This window comes from Oncorhynchus mykiss, chromosome 2 (assembly GCF_013265735.2).
Source record: "Oncorhynchus mykiss isolate Arlee chromosome 2, USDA_OmykA_1.1, whole genome shotgun sequence".
Taxonomy (NCBI): Eukaryota; Metazoa; Chordata; class Actinopteri; order Salmoniformes; family Salmonidae; genus Oncorhynchus; species Oncorhynchus mykiss.
The window spans coordinates 85,368,672-85,379,269 of NC_048566.1; positions in this window are offsets into that span (position 1 = coordinate 85,368,672).

The window sequence follows — 10,598 nt, forward strand, 5'->3', positions numbered from 1 at the left end:
ATGATGGTGCCCACTGTGTTCTTGGGGACCTTCAATGTTGCAGCTATTTTTTGATACCCTACCCCAGATCTGTGCCTCGACACAATCCTGTCTCTAAGCTCTACGGACAATTCACGGACAATTCAACCTCATGGCTTGGTTTTTGCACGGTCAACTGTGGGACCTTATATAGACAGGTGTGTGCCTTACCAAATCATGTCCAATCAATTTAATTTACCACAGGTTGGTAAATCAAGTTGTAGAAACATCTCAATCAAGTTGTCGAAACATTTCAAGGATGATCAATGATAACAGTATGCACCTGAGCTCAATTCCGAGTCTCATAGCAAAGGGTCTGAATACTTATGAATATAAGGTATTTCTGTTTTTTATTTGTAATAAATTAGCAATCATTTTTAAAAACCTGTTTTCGCTTTGTCATTATGGGTGTATTGTGTGTAGATTGCTGAGGATTTTTATTTATTTAATCAATTTTAGAATAAGGCTGTAATGTAACAAAATGTGGAAAAAGTCAAGGGGTCTGAATACTTTCCGAAGGCACTGTATACAGTCCGTAGGCATAAGGCATATTTACCTCCTATTCACAAAGGGTATCAGACATAATGGGGTGGTCTTGCAGGCTATGGAAAAAGGTTTTTGAAGGCATTTGAAGTTCCCCTGCAAATTTGCTAAAATGTGTCATACAATCAGCTCAAACTGATCTCCTGCTTTCATCTTTGTACAACACAAAGGGGAAGTAAACATTCCCATATGGAAGGGAAGGGTGGATAACACAGTGTCTACATGTGGCCTGCCTGTCTTGCCCCCTCCTTCCCCGCCCCATACCTCGGACCCCGCTGACAAGCAGAAGTCCTACCCAGTAACCCTCCAGACATGGGAGGCAGTCTTGTGATGTTTCTCATGTGTGAGCCTGAAGGCCACTCGCATGATGTGAACACCCCATGGTGACCAGGGTTCCTTATTGATTCATTCAAAATGTCATGTGCAAAGGCCATTGTCATTGTCTCTTCCATTTTGGAACTGTATTCTCCCAATGCAGCTGTGCTCTTATCATGACAAATCATGATCAAACATGTCAGAAAGCAGGGCTGTGGACATTCCCTTTCAGATGCTAACCATATGCTATGGTTGACTTGGACACCATTCCATAAATGCACAAGCAGTTAAAATACATTCTGTGCATGTGTGGTGACTGCCGTTAGAGTGGAAGCCTATGTTGCGCAATGCCAGTTCAAATCCATTTTTATTTGTCACTATTTTCTATTGTGGCTAATGCTTTCTCCATTTGCTCCACTCACGTCTCCAAATTAATTAAAACGTTAATTCGTCTCCTCGTTGCCAAAAAGTGAGGTAATAGTTCTGAAATGAGAGAAACAGGCACACATGTAAAGGGTGTTCACGCACAATAAAAAAATTAATATAATAATAAATTAATATAAATAAATAATTAAAAATCTCCCCATCATAATATTTCTTCTTTTGCCTAGCTATATACAGTGGGGCAAAAAAAGTATTTAGTCAGCCACCAATTGTGCAAGTTCTCCCACTTAAAAAGATGAGAGAGGCCTGTAATTTTCATCATAGGTACAATTCAAATATGACAGACAAAATGAGAAAAAAAATCCAGAAAATCACATTGTAGGATTTTTTATGAATTTATTTGCAAATTATGGTGGAAAATAAGTATTTGGCCAATAACAAAAGTTTATCTCAATACTTTGTTATATACCCTTTGTTGGCAATGACATAGGTCAGAGTGTCCTTTGACAGCTCTTTGGTCTTGGCCATAGTGGAGTTTGGAGTGTGACTGTTTGAGGTTGTGGACAGGTGTCTTTTATACTGATTACAAGTTCAAACAGGTGCCATTAATACTGGTAACGAGTGGAGGACAGAGGAGCCTCTTAATTTCTTGGAACTACCCATTCCGGAGAATTGTCATCAACTGACACCAATTAGCATAACGCAACGGACAAAAAATATTACTAGAAAATATTCATATTCATGAAATCCCAAGTGAAATATATTGAAACACAGCTTAGCCTTTTGTTAATCACCCTGTCATCTCAGATTTTGAAATTATGCTTTACAGCCAAAGCAAGACAAGCATTTGTGTAAGTTAATCGATAGCCTAGCATAGCATTATGCCTAGCTAGCAGCAGGCAGCTTGGTCACGAAAATCAGAAAAGCAATCAACTTAAATCGTTTACCTTTGATGAGCTTCGGATGTTTTCACTCACGAGACTCCCAGTTAGATAGCAAATGTTCCTTTTTTCCATATAGATTATTTTTGTAGCTGAAATAGCTCTGTTTGTTTTTCACGTTTGGCTGAGAAATCGACCGGAAATTGCGGTCACGACAACACCGAAAAATATTCCAAATTAGATCCATAATATCGACAGAAACATGGCAAACGTTGTTTATAATCAATCCTCAAGGTGTTTTTCAAATACTGTATCTATTCGATAATATATCAACCGGGACAGTTGTATTCTTAGTAGGAGCGACAGAAACAATGGCCACATTTGTCTATTACGCACAAATCACCATGAGAGCCACCACGCGACCACTGACGCAATGTTGTCGTTCACGCTAATTTTTCAAAATAAAAGCCTGAAACTATGTCTTGTGACACTAGACACATTAAGGAAGCCATAGAAAAAGGAATCTCGTTGATATCCCAGTCACTGCTCAATAGGGACGCATAGGAAGGGACTCTTATTTAGAAACCGCTGCGTTCCTGATTGGATTTTTCTCAGGCTTTCGCCTGCAATATCAGTTCTGTTATACTCACAGACAATATTTTTACAGTTTTGGAAACTTTAGAGTTTTCTATCCTAAGCTGTCAATTATATGCATATTCTATTTTCTCGTCCTGAAAAATAGGCCGTTTACTTTGGGAACATTATATTTCCAAAAATAAAAAAGTTCCCCCTAGTTTCAAGAGGTTAAAGAAGAAGTTACAGGTCAGTGAGAGTCAGAAATGTTGCTTGTTTGTAGGTGACCAAATACTTATTTTCCACCATAATTTGCAAATACATTCATAAAAAATCATACAATGTGATTTTCTGGATTTTTTTTCTCATTTTGTCTGTCATAGTTGAAGTGTACCTATGATGAAAATTACAGGCCTCTCTCATCTTTTTAAGTGGGAGAACTTGCACAATTGGTGGCTGACAAAATACTTTTTTGCCCCACTGTACCTATCAGCATTACAGGTATTTATGTACCACTAATAACTCCATCAGGCATTATTAGCAAGGCATTACAAGTTGAGGACAGATGATGACAGATTACATCCAGTAATGCCATAAGGATGTAATGGTCAATAATAGTAAGTATAGTCACTTACTAGGAAAGCAGTGATGTGCTTGGCCATTTTTCATAATACATGTATTGTTCGCTGCTGCCATATGGGAGCTTTTGTATGCACACCTACATGACAGAGCAGATTGAGAACCTTGTATTCTAACCATGTAAGATGACCACGACGACGCTTTAAATGTTATAATGAAAAAGGTCTGAACTCACTAAAAAACGTTCCATCTCTGAGGAGCACATCTCATGCGATCTGATATCCTGCTTCTCTATCAATAAATGCACATTTTCATCAGGGCATTAAGCATTAAGTCATGGATTCTCTGTGTCCAGTACCCAAGGAAATACATCACATCTGTCTTCCATTTTCATGACCTACTTCATCACGTTACGATATTGCCTTTTGCATCCAGAGGAGTCCGAGCTGGAAGAGAGGGGCTTACCATTTCCTTATGAGGGTATTTTTCTTATTATGTTGTTATATGGCAAATCTGCCAGCTGTTATCAAGCAAATATTTTGCGGAATGCGCCGGTGACCTATCGGGGCTTTGATCTGAGCGGCATGGGCCAGCCGCTTGGAGCGAACATGCGGCGTCTTTAGAACGGATCGCTGTGCGTGACGCATGGAAGTCTTTCCCTCTGGACCCAATAGCCATTGTTATTGCTTAACAGAAGAAGCATTAGAACGAGGATTAGGCACGAAATGCTTGACTCAACAATAAGGTATCTTAAGGTATCTCTCCAAGACACTGCTTCATATTATTGAAGGGTCTTTTTTAGCTTCAGGAAATTGCATTTATTTTTGCATTTCTGTGGAAATACTCCTCTCAATGCTCTCTGATCCAGAGGTAGCAGAGGTACATTATCAGTTAAGAAAACATTTTCAGGCCCTGGGGATCAAAGATGCTGGAATGATGGTAGGCCCTCTCTTCCTCTGCTTTGTAGACAATGTCTGAGCTAGGGTTGCAAAATTCCATGAACTTTCAATACATTTCCTGGTTTTCCAGAAATCCTGGTATTTGCAACCATAGACTGACTCAGAAGTAACTCAGGGAAACCAACAGAGAAAACCATCCATTTTGAACGATTAAACCATTCCATAAATAGTAGTTATTGTCCTAAATGCTTGTGAAGATAGTCTTTACTGAAGTCACATGAATCTGTGGTTTAATACCAAACACTGCGGCAAATGTACCTATAGCTAAATGTAGTCTACTTTTGAAATTTCACATGCCACAATCTGCCTACATACTTCCCTTATGTCAAATAAATAATCTTAGCTGAGAGTAGAGGACGACTAGTCTTTCCGTAGTAGGGCCTGCAGAATCATCTCTGACATAATCTATTGTATGGTTTATATTTTTTGATATTTTTTATTTAAACTTTATTTAACTAGGCAAGTCAGTTGGGAACAAATTCTTATTTATAACGAGAGAGAGACACTGGGCCAATTGTGCGCTGCCCTATGGGACTACCAATTCCGACCGGTTGTGATACAGCCTGGAATTGAACCAGGGTCTGTAGTGACGCCTCTAGGACTTAGACCACTCGGGAGTGAACTTGGGTGGTCCGTCGCTATAGAAACGATCAGAAACTAAAAGTGACACCACAGCTCTTTACAGATACAGCAATGAGAGCGATGAGAGAGTTATCTTGTCTTTACAGGTACAACAATGAGAGAGAAGAGAGAGGTATCTTGTCTTTACAGATACAACAATGAGAGAGATGAGAGAGGTATCTTGTCTTTACAGATACAACAACGAGAGAGATGAGAGAGGTATCTTGTCTTTACAGATACAACAATGAGAGAGATGAGAGAGGTATCTTGTCTTTACAGATACAACAACGAGAGAGATGAGAGAGGTATCTTGTCTTTACAAATACAACAATGAGAGAGATGAGAGAGGTATCTTGTCTTTACAAATACAACAATGAGAGAGATGAGAGAGGTATCTTGTCTTTATAGATACAACAATGAGAGAGATGAGAGAGATACCTTGTCTTTACAGATACAACAATGAGAGAGATGAGAGAGGTATCTTGTCTTTACAGATACAACAATGAGAGAGGTATCTTGTCTATTGTGAAGGAGCACTCTTAGTTGTGGAGGTTTCCGAGATAAGGCAGTAGGATGGTAACGGTGCAATGCTCAAGGTGAGGCAATTAAGTTTAAAGTTTTATTGTCATGTGCACAAGTATCGTGAAATGCTTTCCCTTCTTGCTCTTTCCCAGCAATGCAGTAATCAATATCAGTAGTACTATAAAATAAAGTAAAGTAGAACAAAAACACACCAGAAAGTAAGTAAGCTATATACGGGGTCAGTTCCAGGGTCAGTGCCAATACCATTTTTACAATGTGCAGGAATACTTGAGTAGTAGGGGTAGATATGTATAGGGGTAAAGTGACTAGGCATCAGGATATATGATAAATAGAGTAGCAGCAGCGTATATGATGATTGTATGTGAGTGTGTGTGCACAGTCACTATGAATGTGGGTGCATGTTACGTGTGTGTGAGCAAATTAAGTGTGTGTGTGTGTGTGTGTGTGTGTGTGTGTGTGTGTGTGTGTGTGTGCGTGCGTGCGTGCGTGCGTGCGTGTGTTTGTTTGTGTGTGTGTGTGTGTTGGAGTGTCAGTGTCAATGTGAGTGTGTGTGAGTGAGTTAGTGTGTAGAGTCCTGTGAGTATGCATAGAGTCTGTGCAGCTGTTTAGTTAGCTATTTAGCAGTCTTATGGCTTGGGGATAGAATCTGTTCAGGAGCCTGTTGGTGTCAGACTTGTTGCTCCGGTACCTCGTGCCATGTAGAAGCAGAGAGAACAGTCTAGGTCTTGGGTGGCTATAGTCTCGGCCCCAGTGATATACTGGGCTGTCCGCACCACCCTCTGTAGCGCATGCAATCGAGGGCGGTTCAGATGCAATAACAAGCTGTGATGCAGCCCGTCAAGATGCTCTCAATGGTGCAGCTTTTTGAGGATTTGAGGGCCCATGCCAAAATCGTTTCAACCTCAGTGAAGTAGGGAAATAAGCTGTAGCAAACTTAATTACAATATAAATATAGAAAACAATAAACAGTACAATGAACAAAACGGAACATAAACTGGACAGAAAACTAAATAATAAGTAAAGAAGTGTAAACCATGACTTAAACCACGGGGACATGTTGCTACATGGCTCTTTCTTATCAGGCATTATTGAGGCCTGGGTTTAAGTCTTAGTTTAGACTTCTTGCTGAGCAGGGGAACACAACTATGAACTTGAGCATTACTGGGGAACGTTTTGGCCTGACCACTACTGTCCGCTCATTATAAACCCAGAGGTTTAGATGGCAAATTGGCTTGCATTTAAAAGCCAGAGCATTAGCCTACATAGCCTATAGTAGGCCTAGGTCTGAACCTGAATCCTGCATAGATAAACAGCTTGCTTGTCTTTGTGGCACCGTGTTAACAAACATTGTCTCATTAGTTCACAACAGGAGGCCCAACATGTGTGAATGACAGTGAATCAAACAAAATAATTGCATTCCTGCTGTTTTGTCACCTGCTGAGATGCATAAACAGACTTTGTTATATGACTGACCTTCATTCTGTACTTAGTCTTCTATGAATAAATGTGAAAGTATATCCCGGTTATTTACACATTTGAACAATAGTCACTGTACCAGACCAAACTCCTGAATAAAGGAGGATTATTAAGGAAATATTGAATGTTTGTTTTTTCCTGTCTAATTTAGGAACCAGGGATTTTACCAGATTGAACACCTTCAATTTACCAGTCTGGGCAGTTAATAGGTTAATAGAATGCATGAAACCCTACAAAAATCCACATAGTTCTCATCTCCTGTTGGTGAAGGATCATTTTCCTGATGTAGCAAACTGGCTCAAATGAATATCCCACATCTATAGTTCACATTGTTGTGCTATACATGTTTATTTCATCATAACACAAGGAAAAAGTGTAATCACTTGTTTTCTCACTACAAAATGCAATCCTAACTTTCTGTTTTTCCTTTTTAATGCATTTGCAAAAATGTCTAAACAACTTTTTTCGCTTTCTCATTATGGGGTATTGTGTGTGCATTGCTAAGGAACACAATTCATTTAATACATTTTAGAATAAGGCTGTAACGTAACAAAATGTGGAAAAAGTCAAGGGGTCTGAATACTTTTCAAAGGCGCTGTATATTCATGTGAAACGTTGAGAGATATGTCAACACTAAGCTGTAGAAAAATAGAGATTGGGGATTTTTGATCCTGCGGTTAAACCAAGGCAATCTTAGTGATTCATCATTGTTGCAGAGGAAATGTGCTTCTTAATTCCAATAAAAGCCAGCAATTTCTGATAATATTCACAGCAAATGTTACATTTCTAATACATAAAGCAAACACAACTGACACTGTTATCATGGAAAAATATTTCACTCATCTCCTCTGCCAGCATCCTTTTATCACTTCATAACTCCTTTAACAAGACACTGCTTAAGACCCCAATAAAGAGTAAACATATTTCTCCTCCTCCCCACTCATGACTCCTTATGTAGGAGAGGTAGAGCCCACTCAAATGACAATGCATTTATCAACATGGCACATGGTTATGCTTTCAGTAATTCATTTATGTTTCAACATGTAGACACGTGGCGGTGTAATATAATACCCCACTGATGTGACTGTGTGATAAAAGTAATGAGGTGTGTGTCAGTCACAAATACTGCCCAGTGAATGTAATTACATTGGGTGGTCCTCCATTATCCTTGGTGAAAAGTTTCCTCTGCATTTCCTCATGGCATTGTCTTCTTGTATCAACCCTGGTGTGTTCCATTTTTACCTTGGAACACTCACTGCTACATTGAAAACAGGGAAACCTATTCAAACATGTTCTATTTCCCTTTTCTATATTTGGTAAAGAATAAGGAAGGTCATTATCAACATAATCCATTTAACTTACACAGTCGATATCCTGATTGAGAAAAGAGATCATACTGAGAGAATTTTTGTTGTAATCTTGTTTCATCGCTGCATCTCCCTAACAGGCTCAGGAGAGGCGAAGGTCGTGTTATGAGTCCTCCGAAAAATGACCCACCAATCCGCGCTTCTTAACACTCACTCGCTTAACCTGAAAGCACCAATGTGTCGAAGGAAACACTGTTCAACTGACGTCCGTAGTCAGCCTGCAGGCGCCTGGCCCGCCTCAAGGAGTCGATAGAGCAAGGTAAAAAAACAACAACCCAGAGCCAAACCCTCCCCTAATCCGGACAATGCTGGGATAGTTGTGCGCTGCCCAATAATAACACAGCTTGGGAACGAACCCCAGGCTGCAGTGACGCTGCAATATTGCAATGCAGTGCCTTAGACTGCGCCCTGAGAGAGAGTTTTTAACATAAATCAACAAACACGTTACACTCTACCACTACAGTCAACCTCAGGGTAACCTCTGTGGAGCCTGGCCTGGCCTCAGATCACCTCTAAGCTTTATTCTCCCAGTGCGCCGGGCCCAGCCTGCCATGGCAAACCGCGCGTGTGAAACGAGGAGCCAGCGATAGAACCCAGAACCGTGTTGTGTCAAAATGGCAGCTTTCGAGGATTTACAGAGCACTGTTACAGCCAAGGCCCATGGGCCTCGTAAACTCCCTATCATTTGGCAGCATCTGAGTGACCAAGTCCTTTGTTCAGGAAATTTCCCTTTTTCTCTCTCGGGGAGGACAGGACACAGTTTGTCTTCTGCCAGTCCTCACCAGTCTGGCGCCATGGGCAGCCATTTCCATAGTGTTCCCAGCCTGTGTTGAGTTTGTCTATGCATTCTATGCATTACTGTATACTGTGAGAGCAGCAGGTGTGGCCAGAGTGCGGGGTCAGGTTTGATTAGTTCCAGGGAGGGAGACGGATGTGAAGGATCCAGCAGGGTATGTCAAAACCAGAGACACTCCTCCAGATTCCTAGACAGCTGGAGTTCCATTCAAGATGAGGGAATATGGAGCAGGGAACATGGGAGGTGGGGAGCTATCCATGAGACAGCAATAGTTTTTTGCCCAGCAGGAGACAGACGCTCCATACACAATAATAATGGGCTATTAAGCATCTGGGCTACATCTGGGCAGGTTTCCCACTTGTCAGTCCCTCTCTCAGGGCAGGGGTGACTGTGGTCAGTGGGCTTCTATCCACTACTACTTACAGGTGGATTAGGGAAGAACATCTGTGGCTATGGAGCATGTCTGTGATGACAGAAATAGAGCATGAACACTACATAGAAAATTATATGGAGAGCTGCATTGGAGAAAATGTAGTCCAAGCTGTCTTTAGTCTTCCCAATAGCCAGATCATGAATGCACATTTTCATAGCTGCATGACTGTCAAAAATAAAACATTATACTGTCTTGTCCGCATCATCACCCTGAGTCATGTTTTGTACCCATAGAGATGCACGTGGGTGTTGATCTTTATCGCTTACATAATCCACATCTGTTCTTGCCAAAATCAGCACCAAGAGTGCATAGCAAATTCAAAACTACCCGTCACAAATAGCAATTAGCCTAAATTGTATGGCAAAATGTGCTAAGAGAATCAAAATGATATCCCCCAATATAAGTTAGAATAGAGAATGATTACTGTTTATGTGACGTAATCACATCAGATTCACAAAAAGCACTACAAAGCACTGTTATTCACAGCACCATTTCTGTTGGTAAATCCAATGTTCCTCTCTTTTCCTCGGGATTGTTGAGAGAAAAAAATAACATATTCTGTTCAGGATAGAGCTACATTTTCACATTCCAATGTAACACTAGATACTGCCTGGCAACCTAGAATAGTTTTTTCTTCCTTGCTCTAAGCTCAAACATCAGAACTAGAAAGCAGCTTGGCAGCACTCTGTACCTATTACAATTCCTACAGATATGCTATCTTAATTTGATCACTCTGTTGTCACAGACAGTTTCCCTGCACAGTAGGAAATGCAAATTGTAGTGTATTCAAGGTTTAATAAAGCTTCTAAAGTTTGTAATTTCTCCTTTAAAATGTCAACCTTGATTTGCCCTAATGAGAAATGTATCATCCTCTACAAAAATGACCATTCATTCTGATCCACATAATAATTTACATTTCCTGTTGCTACTGTGAGATACAGGGACAGTGAATATAGCGCAATTTAATAGATATTTTATTCTATTTTTGTTTTCTCTCTGTCAGTTTACTTAGTGGAATTAGTGCCCTAACTTTTCAATATGGTCGTTAGGTGCTCTCTGTGTTTCACCAGCCCAGTTAGCATCTACATTTCTTCATCCCAGATATTGTTG